Source organism: Harpia harpyja, chromosome 12 (genome assembly GCF_026419915.1).
Source record: "Harpia harpyja isolate bHarHar1 chromosome 12, bHarHar1 primary haplotype, whole genome shotgun sequence".
NCBI classification, from domain to species: Eukaryota; Metazoa; Chordata; class Aves; order Accipitriformes; family Accipitridae; genus Harpia; species Harpia harpyja.
Genome location: NC_068951.1, coordinates 38,883,656 through 38,901,783, shown reverse-complemented (window position 1 = coordinate 38,901,783; position 18,128 = coordinate 38,883,656). Strand labels below are relative to the sequence as shown.

The 18,128-nt window shown below is 41.5% G+C and overlaps 1 protein-coding gene across 1 annotated transcript in view; it reads left to right on the top strand.

Moving 5' to 3' along the window:
* Nucleotides 1-18,128, top strand: part of FNDC3B (fibronectin type III domain containing 3B) — a 171,662-nt gene that overhangs the window by 73,533 nt on the left and 80,001 nt on the right. The window lies entirely within an intron of this gene.

Sequence of the window (18,128 nt, the reverse complement as noted above, 5' to 3'; positions counted from 1 at the left end):
TATCACAAGCCATTCTGCACATAGCCAGTTCTACCTAAATTTAGCTCAGTAACTTGTTATAATCCATTATACCTTTCAGCCTTTCTCTCTGCCTGTCTCCTTGCTGACTGCTACAACTGCAGCTGGCTGAACAAAGTTTTATGTAGTAAGCAAGCTTATACCCGGCACGTCTAGGATATTTATAATGTGGTGCACTTGGAAATCTCTTGTGTGAATTTATGCATACAACGTAGGTTTTCCATTATCTATATATTGTGTATATTTATTAGGCTGTGTACTTTTACTTGTGAGACATAACTGAAATAAATACTCATGAAAAGTAACTTAATTGATAGGCGAAGGGGAAAAAAATGTTGCTGGCATGGTAAGGAACGAGGATTTGCAGCCGTGCTTTGGGGTCTTTGGAATTAGCGAGGAGCCGTATTTGGGAATGCTTTAGTGCAAGAAAATGAATCACTGCATTAGACTTCCTGATTATTTCTTCTCAGTAAGCTTATACGACCTTTGATATTCTTATTTATGTTTAGCTATTTATTTTTTTGTTTACTCTAGTCTGTGGTGGAATACATGAGGCGTTTGGTAGCACCTGTGTGAAAGACCTGGAATAAAGTATAGTCTTAACAGCTAAACTGCACAATATAGCTTCAGTGGGTACTGAGTCAGCCTGGATGATCACTTCTAAAATAATCTAGATTTCATTTAAAACCATCTAGTTTAAGGGTTTCCTGCAACCCTGATTTTTTTCTCTTGGGGTAGTCTTCTGTGCTCCAGCTGAAGAGCGTGAGGGCTCTTAAAATGCCGAGAAAATCAGTGAAGCCAGGGCTGTGGCATGTCCAGTCTGTCAGCCGGAGAGTGCCTTAAAACTGGGAAGAGCAAATGATGAAGTCTTCCCCCAAAATGTGAAAAAGTTCATGACAGGAGACCAGGCAAATAAGTTTCAGCTGTCCCACCCTCCTGATAAATCCAACTCACTGGTGTTTTAAAATTAGGTTCTGCATCTGCGCCTGGAGATGGCAGCCCAGGAGTCACTGTTGGACTGCTCTACAGCAAAGTCTGTGGCCAAAGCAGGAATAGGAGAAATTTTTTTATATTAAAAGGGGAAAAAAAAAAAAAAAAAGATACATGTGGACTCCAGTGTGAGCTTTTTCACATCAAAGTCTATTGCTATAGTCATGCATGTATACCTATACGCAGATTTCTGCAGCAAGGTTGTCACAGAGGTTTAGTAATGGCTCTCGCCAAACAGTGCCCTAAAATATGTTCCTACTTGATATTTATAAGCTTCTAATCATATCTGCTGATTTATATTTGCTTTCTCTGTTTCTTTTTGAACTATTTGGGGTTTTATTGATTGATACCTGACTAACATAGCCATACAGGTAATTGGGATGAGAGTTAAAAGCAGTCTGGGAACAGGTGATAATTTCGATTTATGCTGCTGAGTTGGCAGTGTGTTTAGAATAGCCAAGAAAAGCAATGTGTCGGAAGCAACAAGCAGCAAAGGCATTTAAACTTACACGTTTTGTGGATGTGTATCAGTTCAAGCCTGCTAATAGTTAAAAATTTGATGGTGCTGTGTGACTGCTTCCAAAATTGCAGAATAGCCTGGAAAAGCTATTATATATTATGTGTGTGTGTGTCTATAAAAAAATATGTAGATAATAAGAGTCTTTATTTAGAAAGCCACTTAGCCAAAAAACTCTGAAGAGGCAAGTAGGAATGTATGAGTTCAGAGTAAAACTTAGAGTAAGGTGAAGGGGAACCGGAGCTGATGGGTTCATTTGCGTGAATTTCTTAATTGAGATTGTGATGTTTTTTATAGCATATCATTTCATATCTGCTCAGGGGGTGTGTGTGGTTTTGTGCAATGGTAGCTGGCATGCTTATTCTGGGTGTTAGGATGTCGGAGCCATCCAGTGAGCCAGCTCCTGGCAAGCTGCTGTCACCGAAACAGTCGTGGTGCCTGCCAGGGAGCGGGGCTTTAGGAGCTGGAGCGCCCACCACGCAGCCGAAATCGCGGTCGCTGCAGAAAACGGCGTGCCTCAGTACGTAGTACTACGGCATGACATAGCGCTTGCTTTCCTTAGGGACCGCGCTTTTTGGAAGCAAAGCCTTGGAAGCTGCCTCGGGGCTGGGAGCGTGGCGAGGAGCTCGCTGCTGGCTGGCGGCATCTCGCCCAGCGCTGGGTGCGTGCCGGCAGTCCCAGCCGCTCCCAAGCCGATGCTTTGGAAGGCAATTGGAGTGCCCCTTTTAATCGGTGGAGGAATACGATCTGCACGGTGGCGTTTGTGACGGGGAAGTGGAAGATAGGCGTTTCTATTCTTGGATCTCCTACCCGTGTGTTTAAGTAAATGCTTGTCCTGCTCGTTTTTTCTCAGTAGTAATTTCTTTGAGGGTTGTGTTGCTCCTTGCTGAGTACCTCCAAGCAATCTCTGGCTACGACTGCACTGAGGTTGTTACAGAGTACTGTAAGAATAGTATTGAAGAAAATGTTCAGTGTACAATGCAAGGACAACTCTACTTTTTTCCCTGAAAAGGTATGACATAAATCACAGGACAGGAGATATTTAAGTTAACAACGTACTTTTCCATCAAAACATACGCTTATTGCATCTGTTATGCCCATGGCATCTGAGTAAGCGCTCAAGGAAAATTCTGCCATGCGTCAATACCTTACTGCTTCTTTCCAATATTAAAAGAACCAGGGGTTTTCCAAAAAGCTGATTCAGCACTAGTAGAAGAAATGGGGTGATAGCATCATCAATAGTACAAAAATAAAATAAGTAAATGACTCTGGAGTACTTTTGGTTCAGTCACCCCTTCAATTGTGCATCGAGCATGTGCTCCTCGATGCCACTCTGTGCTCTATACAGCGTGATGGTACATTAAAAATACGCTGGTGCTTCTATTATGCACCCTTATCCCAGGCTGGCCCTTTAACATAGCATCAGGACCTCTTTTTAGTAGGGAAATAACAGTTTCAGATTGGGGATATAAATGCAGTTCCTCTGGCCTTTTCCATCGACAGCAGCGTGTCTTTATGTCGGGAGGTGCACTTGTAAATAAAGATTTCTAGTTATGCTGGGTGCTGGAAATATGCCTTTTTAAGGCAAAAAAAGGAAACTGATGGCTTATAATTGAGAGAAAAGTTAGCAGCTATCCTGGGTGTTTGTTGTAGTAGGATGGATCATGTCTTGTGCAGGCAGAAGATTTGGAGGTATGATGTAGGGATTCTGATTTAAAATCCATACTGTAGCTTTTTTGCAGAGCTGTTTTAAAAACTGAATGGGAGAGGAGGGAGCAAGGTTGTGGGGTTTTTTAGTAGTTTTTTGGTTTGTTGGGGTTTTTTTTGTTTTTTTTTATAAAGGAGCCTTGCCATGTAAAAGGAGCTTTAAGCGGAAATCCTGTCCCATTCATGCTGTCCTTTATGAATTTCAGTCTGAGTCACTTCCTTCTCATGCACTCAGTGGTTCACTTCTTGGTCATGTCGTGATCTGGTAGTTTGAGAAGTTTTGTGTGTGGCTGCAAGTACTATGGGAACATAAGCAGTTTTGAGCATTCTTACAATGCTTTTGCCTATTTGCTAATAAAACATCTTTTTTTCCTTCAAATCAGATAAAATCTTTTTTTTTTTTTTTTTTTTTTTAAACCTCACTGAAGTTTGAAGAACCTAAGATAGCCAATACTAAAACACTTCAAATATGTAAAAGTAGAAAGCAGGAGATGGATTGTTATGTACATCCTGTCCAGGAGCTGGGTGGGTGCTGGGAACTGGGTGCCAGAATAAACAGACCTAGCCTGGGCTGGGAGGGAGCTCCAGGGGGGTCGCATGCACCTTTTATATAAGTGTTCCTTAAAGAATATTTTTTGTGGGGATTTGAGAAGCTTTGTCCCTACTGGGTCAGAGCAGGGGCCCATCTAGCCCAGTGGTCTGTCTTCAGCAGTCACGATGGAGATGCTGCTGGGGGAGAGCCTGCAAGCCCAGCCCTGTGCTGGGTACCGGTCCCTGCTCCTCCACCAGCATCCAGACCTGCCGGGCACAATAGAAGGTTTAGTTCTGCCTAGTCCTTTGGGTACCTACTTGTCGACTTGTTGTCTGTGAACTTGTCTAACTTTTTTTTTTCAAAAGCAGACTTGCTTTTCAGCTGCTCAAAGTGAGGAACGCTGACTTGGTGTCCAGTTTACTTTGCTGAGCAGCAGGTTTCTTGCAGGTAGCATTGGCCTGCTTTACATATGGAGAAGGGAGGAAAAAAAGATGAGAATGATTAATAGTTCAAAGAGTTGGTGTAGACTATAGATAGATCATAAACTTTTGTAGTACCGTTGTCGTATGCGTACAACCAGCTTAAAACCTCAAAGATGTTGCTTTCCTGTCATTGAGGTTTTGCGAATCTGATTTTGTGCGCTGAAGCAGCCTTTAGGTACTCCCAAAGGTGAAAACCGTTGCTTCGTATTCCTGCCTGCATTGCTGATGGACATTTCTCAGGAGATGTGGCTAGTGCTATGTGCTCATTTCTTTGAGGCAAATGTGTCAGGAACTCATGGAAAATGGGCTTAGCAAGAGAACTTTCTAACTACGGTGGGTTTATTTTGAAAATACTTTAAAAGTACTGAACTCAGCAAACCAGAAGTTCTGAGATGATGAAGTAAATTTGACTGGTATGGCTAGCCTGGGCTGATGCTAGCAAGAACTAGTACCAGCAAGTATCCCCAAGCTGTGTGAGATGTGCTCTGCAAGCTGCTAGTACATGATGCAGAGTGGGTGACGACTTACAAAAAACCAGAGCTGCCGCTTTCTTGACACAGTCCTATCCTGTTCTGTCTCTCTTCCTTATAACATTTAAATATATTTAGGATTTTTTTTTCTATTTTTGTTTTTTACTTGTATTAAGTTTTGGGTTTTTTTTTTTTTTTTTTAATCCAGAGCCTGTGAATTAAAGGGAAATTGAGGGAGCTGTGATTCAATGCAGACAGGAACCAGGCGAAGTTCCTCTACTTACTCATTCTAGATCCTGTCAATTCTTTTCTATTTTGGTCCTGAATCTGTTTTGCAAGCTTATTGGGCTGTATATGTATCTGTACCTATATGTCCTATAGATTTAAAAGCTTAGAGGATTAGTTTCATCACTTTTGGTCCATGTAAGTACAGAGCCTGAGAAACAGTATGGCAATATACATAACTTTTATGTTCTTTTAGCCAGGAACTGATATTTGATGTATACCAATGAAGACCTTTGGTATACCAATGTAGAAGTGTTCTGCAGAAAAAAATTGTCAGAAATGGTTCTTCCGCTGATAGACAAAATACCCCTATATAAGTGCAGCTTCCCTGGTTTCCCTAAATGTATTTATTTCTATAAAATAAGGAGATTTAACAAGATTGTCTCCTGAAGACAGCTCGTCAAAACTGACACAGTGATTTTATTAGTAATATGGAAAAAAACACTCTGAAGACTAAAATACATCTGTCAGGCTATGTGAATTTTATTATTATACCAAGTAATGAAATGTGAAACATTTACTGGAAACAGAGACGTGTTGAATCTTGCGAGTATAGATCAGCATCACATATGAAATCTGAATAGTATTACTGTTCCTACTGCATTTTTTTAATTGTTTCAGCAAATAATACTACTTGGCTGAATTGTTTAGACTTATATATCTAATTAGAAATATGTATTGCATGTTGTGCGCTTGCTGTTTTTCTTTAAGTTTTAATAAGTGAGAGGAAATAGGGTGCATTAATTAGGGCACTAGTCTGAACTTGAGAAACCACAGTTAATTTGTGACACCGGGGAATTTCCAGTGTGATATCCTTGTGCCTCGACCTTATCTCTCACATCATGACCGAGCTTGTGGTTTTGTTTGCTTCTACTTGGAAATATGCCTACTTCTTAAACATTCTTTATCTTTTGTATTTTCTCTAAAAGAATAGGCTGTGAAATTGTTCATCCAGGCAGAAAACAAAATGGTTATGACTTTCAGATGCTTCTGATATTAACATGCTGAGAGTACACCTTTGTGTACCAGACTCAACTCCATTAGCTGGGCCACACAGATTCTTTAACAAAAAATATTTTACTTAATAGTCACATAAAGTAACCACTTCAGTGAGCTCTATATAGGCTGATGAATATATTAGAAACATACTGACATTATGTAGGGTTCAGGCGAAGTACGTTCCCAAGTTCATGTCTATTTGTATGCATGCAAGAATTTATCCAGATCAGGCTTAATTGATGACTTTTTTTCAGCAAAAAGAATCGCTGCAATGTTTATCCAGAATCACCAAGAAAGACACTGTGTCGAGGGAGAGAAACAAATGTCTGTTACCTCTACTGTCTCAAAACTTGACTTGCATCATGGGGTTTTGATGGAGAAAGGTAAAAGCTAAATATCGCAAGTAGACCGGTGGTACTGAAAAGCAAGTCCGTGCCCATTGCTGACGTGCTCCCTCCCTCAGCCGTTGCTTTGCCCAGCCCCAAACCCAGCAGTGTTCTGCTTTTAGCTGCCTGTGGGTAGGTCATAGAATCATAGAATCATTTCGGTTGGAAAAGACCTTCAAGATCCTTCTAGTGCATCTCGACCAAGTCTTTCCCAGAAGTCCACTGTGTGCAAAATAATTTCCAGGAATTTACAAGCCTATCAAAGCTTGTCTGCATGTGAAATGTTGGGAGCAAGGAGGTATTTTCTTGCTGTACCCATAGTGCAGGAACAAAACCAAAGTTTACGGGAAGCCTAAATGCCATGGCAGTCCTACCTTCTTTCACACTACATTGCTTCATTTGGGCAGAAGGCTGTTTTGTGCTTCGTTAGCACAGAGTTCTGCAAACTGAGGGGGAGCTGGGGCAGGGAGAGAGGAGATATGCACACTCTATTTTTATGCACTTATCTTGAAAGACTAAAGAACCAGCTTCGTAACTTAGGCACCAGAAGTTGTTGATAAGAGATTCTCTTCATCAACTAAATGGGAGCATCGCCTCTCAGTTTAATGGCACAATATTCTCCCATCTTCAATGTCAGCTACTTTTAAAGGTGAACATAAACATGTCAAACTTGGTGTCATCCAGACTTTTTATAACTGGAAATGCAAACAAAACATCAGGGTAGCTGTGGTACCTGTGATCCAGTACGGTTATAAGCTGCTCTGAGAATCGATCTTTTGGGCATCCACAGCTCTGAGGCAAAAGTGGGGCAGCAGGGGTGACCACAATTCTGGTTACATTTTTCAGTCTCATCACAGAAGCTCGGACAAAATAAACCTCAGTCGAAGCTCCCTAATCTTCCCAAGTGTGCTAGCCTGCTAGAAACACGGCTCCAAGTCCACCCAGGAAAGTGTAGGGCATTTCTAGTAAAAAGTGGGAAGATCTGGATCCAGGGCTCCCATTTGACCTTAATGGTGACTTAAAAACCCTTTTGATGGTGGTTGGAGTTTTTTCCCCAAGGCTGTTTTTCACAATCCTGATCAACCCCTGGGGGGGGGGGGGTGTACTGGATAAGCTATCTGCTCCAAGATTTATCGGGAAGTCAGTGCTGAGTGACGTAAGGCACAACCTCTTCCCCCAGAGGATCTTCGTATTATCTCGAGAATTTGCAGCTTCTGCTGCAACTGACAGTCAAATCCAGAAGACTGAAATCTGAATCTTTTTCCTAGGAGTTTGCGTAATTTATAGATATCCAACCGACAGAAAAAAAAAAAAACATACCAAGTACATTTTCATCCTGCTTAAATGCTCAGTGGTTAAATCCCCGGGCTGGGGAGAAGAGTTACACAAAGGTCTCAGAGCTTCAGAGTAAGATAAACAGTGTATTTTCACTAGTTAAGAGGAGATAACGTGGACCACCGACAAAGGAAGGGAACCATGTTTCCCTTATTTGGCAATATCTGGGACATTGAGCCAGAAGGGAGAGGGTATTTATAGGGGAGAGGTAGAACACTTCCTCCCTCCGGAGTATAAAAAATAAAACACCTTTAAGTCTAATAATTTAATGAACAACTCTTATTTGTACACCCAGATGTTCTGAACAATGTTCATCTGTATATTCATCTGGATTTGCAAAGGCGGTGAAATGAAATTTCATGTCCCACTGAAGTTAATGGGATTTGTTTACCTAACTCTCTTAGGCTGTGCTTCAAAACCCATCAGTTAGTTTTCCTTTTCTGAGGAAGGGCGGAATTTGATTTCGAAAGTTTTTGTGACCTTCAGTATATTTTCTTTTGGGGGTGGACAGGGCACCTTTATTTTTAGAAATGCAGGATGATACTTTGAGTATTGCAGTTAACAGAAGGGATAGACACTGTTCTAAAATGAAGCAGCCATTTCAGTCTTCGCTGAGGTTTATTATAAAAGATTTTGTCCTGAAGCTTGAATTTGTTTTTTGTTTGGGTTTTTTTCGGTAAGGAGCTGTGCTTAGAAGCAGCTGCTTTGATTTACTGTGATTCATGTGACTTTTGCCTGAATTTCATCTCGGCAATGAAATCCAGATCGAGTTGAAATTCCTGTAGCTTTGTTGAAGCCTTCCTAGCGAGCTGTAATCAGGTGGATATTTCTGTGAAATATTTTAAATGTTTGGAAAGATTCTCAGTGGTGAAACTGGTTGTGCAAATATCCAAGATTGTATTTTGCCCTCGTCCTGTACAGGACTGTTAATTGCACAGGCAGTTTTTCCAGCTCACTAGTAGTTAACTGGTACAGACATAGATCAGGTTATTTAAACGTTCTTGAGTACACTCTTCACATCACAGGCATGGGAAGGCACTGATAACATCACGTCAGCATTTTTTTACTTTTGCATTGTAGGAATTTAGCACCTGATCTTTATTAAATGTTCTGTTTAATGTAATTCTAGCTCACGTAGTCATAGTTCATCATTCAGACTTGACTGCAAAACAATTTAGGCTGGGATTAGTGCAGTAAGTTGATGGTCATCTGTCACAAGGAAGATAACTTCTGTTGTCAATCTGTAGGAGTTTGGGTTGATTTAAAGAGCGGAGTGGGAGCTTGCTGTCTTCCCCGTCTCTGAGCTGTAGTGCCTGGGCTGAGTGGAAAGAAAAAAAATGTTCTTTCTTTTCCTGGATTACTGCAATCTCCTCCACCACTCATTGCGTTCTGATTATCTCATTGTTTTCATCTGAAAAAAGAGGTCAATAATTTACATTGGTAACAGAAAAGCTAGGCTGGGGTTCATTCAAAAAAATATCGTGACCCTGCAGCCATTCACTAGGTTGACAGTGAAAAAATCCCAGTGCAGGCTCCATGAAAAATCTTTGTATTTCAAGCGTTGTAATTTGGAGTGTTTTGGGTTTTTTTTTTTCTTAAAAACAGACTTTTCCTGTAGAGTCTAACCTCTTAAAAACATGCAGATAGTATAAGTAGTGCCTATAAATAAAAATTCTGCTTTATTGTAAATGTTAAGACAAAATCAAGAACAGTGAAAAGATGACACATTTTCTCTATTTGCCCTGCTTTAGAGAAAGTTTTCCCTGCTTACCTTCTTGTAAAGGATGAATAGCTGACTCTGTTCTTGAAAGTGAAATAGTAGTTATCACTAAAACTTAGCATCCCAAAGCACTTTTAATTACCCATGGTGACACCTAAAGAAGACATTTCTCCATTAATTTCTTCTTTGATTCAAGTGAGGCTGAGGAGTTGTGACTGAGGGCGAAGTTTGGCTTGTAGTTGTTTTCTTAAAGTTGCTTAAACTATAATGAATAGCCTTATGCCTTTGCATTGGGGAAATGCTCTGCTGCCTTCATATTGTAGCAAACTCAGTGGCTTTATAAGGTTCATTGCCAAGGACGTTGTTAATTTTGGCTGAGGAGCTCCATTTAATCCCGACCAAGTTTGGAGCTCCTATGGAGTCTGTTTTGGCTGTGCTGTCCGATTGTTTTTCTGTGCAAATATGCAGTTTTGCAGGTTATTTTGCTAGGTTTTTTGTTTGATCAGGAAAATGCTATTATTGTGTTTAATGGGCAGATTATCAAAGGCTTTTATTGGCCATTTTTCATACGGTCATATTTTGGAGGTCAAGAAAAAGTAAGTTTTATTTTGGGTTCAATACCGATGCCATTGTCCCCCTGTATTGGAGACAGTGTTTCAGAGAAAATTATTTCCTGATCGGCATGGGGCAGCAGTCACAGGATTTAAAACCCTAGACCGGTGACACTGGAGACATGTCAAAATCTGTGTTTGATAGGGATTGTGCTTTCCACCTCAATTCTTAGAGGGTGGGGGGATCACCTCTGCCGCGGGTAGACCTGCTGGCCGTCTCGGCAGCGAGACCAGCGAGTGACCGAGACATGCCCGTGCTGCCTCTTGCTTCTCGAGCTGGCGGTGAGATGCAACTGGGACCCGCTTGGGAAGAGAAGACGGTAGTTTTCGGTGCTGTCAGATTTGTGCTTTTTGTCAGCGTAAGGAGAAGAAGTTGTGAAACTCCTTTCAGTGTTTGTGGTGCTCAGGCTCTCGCTTTGCCCGGCAGCTGAGAGTCGGTTGCCGTGATTGAAGGGAGCCTTTTCTTTCCGAGAGGAAATCTTGCCTCTGTAAATGCCAGATAATGTCATTTCACAGCTGGCATCAGACGACCTTTTGAGTCCCTATTGAGGCGTTTCACATATTAAGCAGCGTGGGTATCTTGGCCTCCCAGTTGTCCCTCCCCTCCTCCTCTTGCCTTGGGCTGGAGAAACGTGTAGGGCTTTTATGGCCCCATCACTTGTGGCAGCCCGGGATCGTAATAATAGTAAGGTGATGATCTTTGCAGAAGTTACTTCTCCTTTTGAATGACCGCTCGGTTCATCAGACTTGGAGGGCTGCCGAAGGCTGCCGTGCCAGGTTGTACCCTGGCTCTGGAATACTAACGAAGGCAGGACAGACAGGTGGTCACGGGCTGAAGCTACAGGCAATGAGGAGAACTGAGAGGGGGAAAGCATAGAACGGCACACAAAGAAATGAAAGGAATTAAGGGTAAGGCAATGCCACGCATCCCAACTATCATAGAAAAATCATGAGAGGTTTGAAGAACTTCATTGTATCTAGGAAAAGATTAGCGTCTGCTGGCAAAGTTTGTAGCAGGAATGAAACATAAGATTTTTACCTGGGAAGTGGGAGTCAGGAGCTCTGGGAAAATTTTAGGAGGGCCCCGCAGCCTCCTTGTCAATTCAGAAAAAAATCATTATTTGAACACAAATAATCTCACTTATATTTTAACAGTTCTCTCGGCAGTCCTCAGGCTGCACCTTAGACAAGATGCAGGAAGGGACAATGTTGATTAAAATAATTACTTAATTGGAAAGGATGGATTGCGTATCTTTTTTTTAGCCATTTACTTCAGTCTCATCATACTTGGTGAACTGCAGTGGGCCACAGGGTCACAACAGCTAATGCTCATGTAGAAGATACAGGACTAGAGAAGAAAAATTTATTTTCAAAGACTGCCTGGATGATCTTGACTAGTGAGTTACAGCATTGAGCTGCTGCTCTTTCTGGTGCAAATCAAGCATGCAACCCACGGAGCAGTGCTCTATGTCCCTCCTGAGCCAAAAGGTGAACCTGCTATATCTCCAAGCTGATAAGGGTAGAGCTTTAGATCAAGCTCGAGCGACTCAGGATTTTTTTTAGCCGCAAAGATTCAACCTTTTTAATAGTTGTCACACGTATGAGAGTTTGCTAGAATGAGGAGGCATTACCACATAGCGTATCTCCACCTGTCTCGCACATGTGAATGCTTGCCTGCCTGCTCAAACAGGAGTCTTGCTTATGCCAACACAACTTAGAAGAGCGCTTTGAAATTGCAGCCTGTAGCATTGAAATTATGCTAATAAAAATCAACAGAATTTTAAATAGTTGTTCTTGGTTAGCTCCTTTTGTATGAATGTGCTGTTTTTAAAAGTATACTTGACAAAAAGATGGAGGGGTGGCCGCTGTCTGTGGCAGCGTGTTAGTCAGCCCTTCTTTATCTGCAAAGTTTTTGCTGTCTTCTCAAACCCAGGTAGCTTGTCGGCTGCTGTTACGTAAAAGCGAAAGGGAAGCTGCCGGAAATGGAAAAAAATAATTATTTTGACGCAGAAAAAAAGCTAAAGCAAGTCAAAAGTACGAAGGAGAGCTCTCCAAGAAGAGGTCCTGTGTCTAAGCGGTTTGTTGTTCCAGCAGATTCAGCTTGGGCTTTCTCTGTTTCTGTGGGTTATGTCATTGTTTAATTTGGTGTTCCTTCAAAACCAGCCAGCTGCAGCCATATGCAGCGCATTGCCTCTGTTATCTTCTTTGCGAGATGTACAAAGCGCTTTCTTAAGATGTAAAATGTATGTGATAGAGATGGGGGGGGGGGTTGCTGTATTTTACTAAGAAGGCCCTTTTCTGCCTTCTAATGGACCAACTGTGTGTTCACAGTAGGAATTCACTCAGATCTTTAGCCAATAAAGTAGGAGTTGTTATTGCTGTCTTCCAGCAGTAGCAGCAAAGAAGCAGAGACAAACAAACGCAACATGTCACTTACACTCCGTTTGTCCCTTGCATCCAGCATTTCATTTCCCTTGTAGGTTACTATGGATCTTATTTTCCTTGCTCCATCCCAAGCAAAAATATACATCAAAACAATACTGGGGGATAGGGAGGATTGAATGCACTTACGTTTATTTTTAAAACACTTTTAAGCAGAATTGACTTTATTACGCACATCTGAGTCCTTCCACATCTGCTTGATGTGAAAACATCTGATGCTTATCCGTGTGATAGCAGATATCTTTTGTTAAAGAAGGATGGCTTGAAGCAGAGAGACAAACCATATGATGTGAATTTGCACTCCAGGTATTTTGGAGTGTCCTGCCCCATTGACAATAGGATACTGAAGCAGTCAAGGTAAAACTGTCAGGTTAATAGAGATGGACTATGGCCAGGACATCTTTGAAACATGTGATTAAATTCATGCCTAAAATACAGCGATGTTGAGGCAAACATGTCAGTTATCCTTTGCTTTAAGTCCCAGTGAGTCAGGATGGCTAGAGATTATTTTTTTTTCTTATTTGAGGTCTGAAAACGTAAGTTTCTCTGGGGTTTATCCAAGGGTTTTGTTTTGTTTGCCTTCAGTTATGTAGGGAGTGGCTTGATTATTTTGCTACCGACGTATGATTTGGTCTTTAAGGTCAAATACTGAAAGATAAGCTCATAGATATCAAGTCAGGCATTTTAGCAGGAGAATTAAGATAGCAAGAGTGGGAAGTCTCTTAGAAATGGAAAACTTACGTGAGATGCTTGTGCACAGCTATTCTTTAAGAATTAGAACGTGTTTCAATGATTGGATCTTTTCTTGAAATTAGATAACGTCACGATCTCTACCTTGGACGCCGGAGCTGCAGTCGTGTTTTATCGCTAGTGTTTTTTTAATTAGCTTTCATGTAATTAGCAGAAATTTGAAATATTAAATCTTTAGAAATCTCATCCAGGTATTTGTAGGCTTAATTAATAATCATCCTTGGTGTATTATATTTTAGCATGGTGTGATTGACTGCTTTGAAGACAAATATTTCTTTCACAAGTTTTTGATTGTAAGGGGCTCTCATTTTGCCCACTGTGGAAGTGGTGCTGACGACTTCCATAAAGCACTGTGTGTTCAGTGTGACACTGGATTTGCTCTTCTCAGTATTACGTCTGTTAGCCCACACATAGCCTTGCAATTTATCTGTGACCCTGCCCTGCACTGGACTGCCTCTCTGACAAGCTCGAAAGGTACATCAAATTGGATTAGGCAGGAATCTGTCCTAGGTCTGATTTTATTCAATATTTTCATTAAGGAGCTGAAGGATGGAATAAGGATTGATTCTTATTAAATTATAGTCCATATCAGGCTCTGACAGGGTTGAGAGTGCTTGGTGGCTTAAGGAGGACAGGACAGGACAGGAGGAGAACTCAAAAGGCCTTCAAAGAAAAACAGTTTGATAAGACAAGAGCAAAGTACTACATTTCAGCCAGTCCTTCTCAAACCTGCTTTTTTTTTTTTTTTTTTTTTTTTTTTTTACTATGCAGTAGTTCTGCGCAGTAGTTCGGGGAGGTATAGCAGACTACAAAAATCAAGAGTCAATTTGCCATATAGACAAATAGAAGGAAGAAACCTCAAAGCGAGCTGTATAAATGAGTATGTCTCTCCTTACTTGGTGCTGCTAGGGCCTTGGCTGGCGTGGGGTGGCCAGGGCTGCTAGCGCATCTTCAAAAGGATGGAGAGCAATTTAAAAAACGTTCCAGAGGACAGCAGTAAGTGGGATCTGTGATCTGGTAAATACAGGTATGAAAGAAATGAGCTTGCCTCATGTGAAGAGGAAGAAATGCCTTCAAGTATGTGAAAGATAGCAGCAGAGAAAGTGGTGGTGAACTCACCTGCAGTGGGTGCGCAGGAAAGAAGTAATAAGTTTAAGGTACGGCGGGGAAAGTTAACGAGATAATCTTCCCAGTGATGAGGAGAGTTAGGTACTGTGGTGGATTGCCTAGCCGAGGAGGCCCCTCCATGGGGCAGGAGGTTATTTATTTAATTTTTATTTATTTGTTTTTTAAAAAAGGGCTAGGCAGACATCTCTGAGGAATGGTTTAGGTGTAGATGATCATGTTTCAGTGTAGGAGGATGGACTCGATGACTCTGTCACATCCCTTCCCGGTCCTGCTTTCTGTGTGACAGCTGCAGCGTGGCATCTGCAGTTTTAGGTTTGTTCTTGTACAAGGAGTTTTTTAACGTATATTTCTACAATTCTCTGAAATTAAAAAGTCTGTATGTGTTCTTCTTTGTGTCTTGAGCTTTGACACCGGCAGGCAGTTCACAAAGGAGCTAGGCCATGTTTTGAAGAGTTTATTTTCTCGTGGGTTGTAGGTTGTGCTGTACGTGACTGATAAAAGATCTTTCTAGCATTAAAGCTGGTCACAGCCCCAATAAATCTGGAACAAATTCTGAGAAAGCATGTCATGTTCTGACTGGCATATCTGTGAGCATGGAGCTCTGCTTGAGAATTAGACTAAAAGTTTGCAAAGTGCTAGTGCTGATGTCATTCCCTTGGAATGGAAAGGCTGTTGAAACAGTAAATACTTTCTGTGGCCAGAAGCTAAGTCTTGAGCTGGACCTTTTCCTCTCTTCCAAGGAAAGAATGCAGAACAAACCTAAAATGTGTAGTTGCAATGGGAAAATCTTAATTAGTTTAGAGCTTTTAGCTATTTCAAACCATTTACATACACAGCTGCTGTTCATGCAAACGTGAAAACTATTCATGGAAACTTCAAACTTACCTTGAAATGACAAGTGGGGGGGGGGGGTGTTCCTGTTTTTTAGAGCTGTGCTTGGTGTTCAAAAGTATGGTTGGAAAGGTCTGAAAATTATATTTGTACCCTACGTGCAGAAAGGAACATAGACGCAGGCTAACAGAAGCATGTAATAAAAGGCTTTAGTTCAGCAAGACTTAACACTGAAACCTGTTAGCACCAAACAGCTGCTGGGAAGGTATTTAATTTTTAGGGGCATTTACTTTTGGTTGTATCTGTGGAGTTTTGGTTATGACCCAAAACTCTGAAAAAAGAGACATGACCAAAATATAAACTTAGATGTGGTCCAGGTCTTACAGCTGGCTTCTCTGCGACAAAAGGTTAGTCTGACACATTGGATCCAAATAACCCGCAGCCTGGGAATGAGAACCTAATGCTGCAGCTTGGGACAGCTATAATATCTCTTAGACACTGAGATCTACAGGATAACTCAGATTTTTGTAGTGTCCCTCGGAGGACCCCGTTGAGCATTCACAAGGAATTCATCCCCACCCCCAGCTTCCTCCTAGGAGGAAGAATTTTGCCATGACAGATGTGGGGAACAGATGTTGAGAGGAAAAGTTATAACGGGACAATGACCTGAAGTGTTAGTCGGGCTCTTCCTTGACGTGACTGAACTTCTGTTCCCGATGGCAAAGGAGGAAAGCAGCACGTGTCCGCTGCCTGTCTCTGCAAGGCCCGGTGTTAATGTCAGGGGGTTGACACGTAGAGCTTTTATGTGTTTGTGTCGGATACTCGGGGCTCAATTAGCTGAGGAAGAGAGAGGAAGGGACAAAGATTTAAAAGCAAATCAGCTGTCTGTTATTCAAGGACAGTTAGTGCTAAGTGGGTGAATCATGCTCAGCTACCCAGCACCTTTCCCGAGCGGTTGTAGGTAATTTTTCTGAATTTCAGTCTCCTGTTTGATATCAAGGCTTCCCCTTTCCTTCCTCCTGTTCTTCCCCACCTTTCCACCACTGCATCTGTGATGTCTGGGAGATGCTCATGCTCCTTGTCCCTAAATGCCCCAGTGAGCTAATCCAGTAGAAGAGTCCTCGGTGGCTCATGAGTAACAATAATAGTGAGCTAGGAAAAAAGGCTTTTCACCAATTCTGTATTATCTGCGTAGAGCATATAGGATGGGTTTTTTTCCTCCCTTTCTTTTTTTATTTCAGAAGGATTTCTGCTCTTTGTTGGCTTGGGGGAAAGATGTTGAGCTTGATACTTAGTGTATTACGAGAGAAGTTGGCAGGTGAGACCAACTTCCCTACTGAGGGAGGGATTCAGGACAGGTCTCCTCCTTAGCTTAGTCTAGCTCCAGAGACTGTGAATAATTATGTTTATTACCGAAAGGAGATCAACCGTCCATAGAAGCCTGAGAATTTTTTATGGGTCTTGAAATGGGAAACTAAGTATTTAAAATACTATAAGAAGGTGACAATTCTGTGAGCTACTTTCTCTCTCCCAAAAAGGTTGGCTTCAGTTTTATTAACAAGTTTTTCCATGGGGCAGTTTTGCACTGGGGTTTTTTTTCTAGCTTTCAGACAGAGGTTGGGCTCAATGACCTTTCCTGAGGTCCCCTTCCAACCTGAGCTATTCTCTGATGCTATTATAGATACCACTCGTTCATATTTATTGCTTTCTGTCTTTAATTTTACATTTGCTCTGTTTTCACAAAGCATTACCCATTATTCACGGGGGTTTTTTGGTTTGAACTCAGTGCAGGGCTCAAAGGCACACACTGTTCTTTCCATACGGTACAGTGATTTCAAAGCATGATGAAAGGGCACTTCTTACTATAGACTTTTCTTTCTTTGCTGCTGTTCTTGTAAAATGGTTTATGGCATTAGTGAATCAGCAACATGAGATACATCAGCTCTATACATGTGAAGTGGTTCGTGTGTGTGCAAGTGATCACTTGCACCTGCCCAGTCTCACCTGTGAACACTCAGGACGTTTAGCATGGGGGATATCTGACATAGTTGCTCAGCATATGTGCATCATCTGACACATCTTATTCTTTAGACAATGTGTTGGAGTGCCCATTCATATATGTATTATTCATCAACTTTAAATTCAATTCTTAATTTTTTTGCACTCACATTGTCACCTTAGGTCTGTGTGTGTCCCATTCCCTCTTTCCCTCTCCCCCAAATCTTTGAAGAGTATTTCTTTTCTTCTACCTCCAGCTTATCTGTATAAACTCTAGGTGACATAAATATCCACGTTGTCCACATAAACGTCCACATAAATATCCACATGTCCTTATGTCCTTAATAACTGAAAGCTACAGTATATCTGGTGCTCGGAGCCTTCTCCTTGTGAGCAAGCTACATATTTGGGGAGCTAATATAAAAAAATTCCTTAGTAGGACTCTTCAATGAGAAGTCTAATGTGCTTTTTTTTTATTTTTTTTTTTTTTCAATTATATATTGCTGGGTATACCCAACTGCCTTAGGTCTTGAAGTTCCTGTATTTGGAGCGGTTTGAACCTTCAGCCCTGACCTGCAAGTGTCAAAGGACTCAGTTACTGTACAAAGCGATCGTTTTTCACGGGAGAGGGAAGTGAGATTTCTTTGGGCTTCAGAGTTTGTTTTCCTCTCCTGCTTAGTGTGACAGAGATAGCATCCTTGCTAGAAAGCAGAGAGAAGGAACAAAATTCAGTCCACATGTTCAGGATTTAAGGTTGAGAATGATTCACGCTTAGCTTCTGGGGGTTGTAATTAGGGGTGACATAATAACCATAAACTTTCAATAAAATAGTAGCAGCGTTTTTGTTACGCTCCGGAGCTGCAGAAGCTGCTTCTGATTAGCATCCCTTCGAGATAAGCCTACAGGACCTCCGCAGTTTCCAGATCT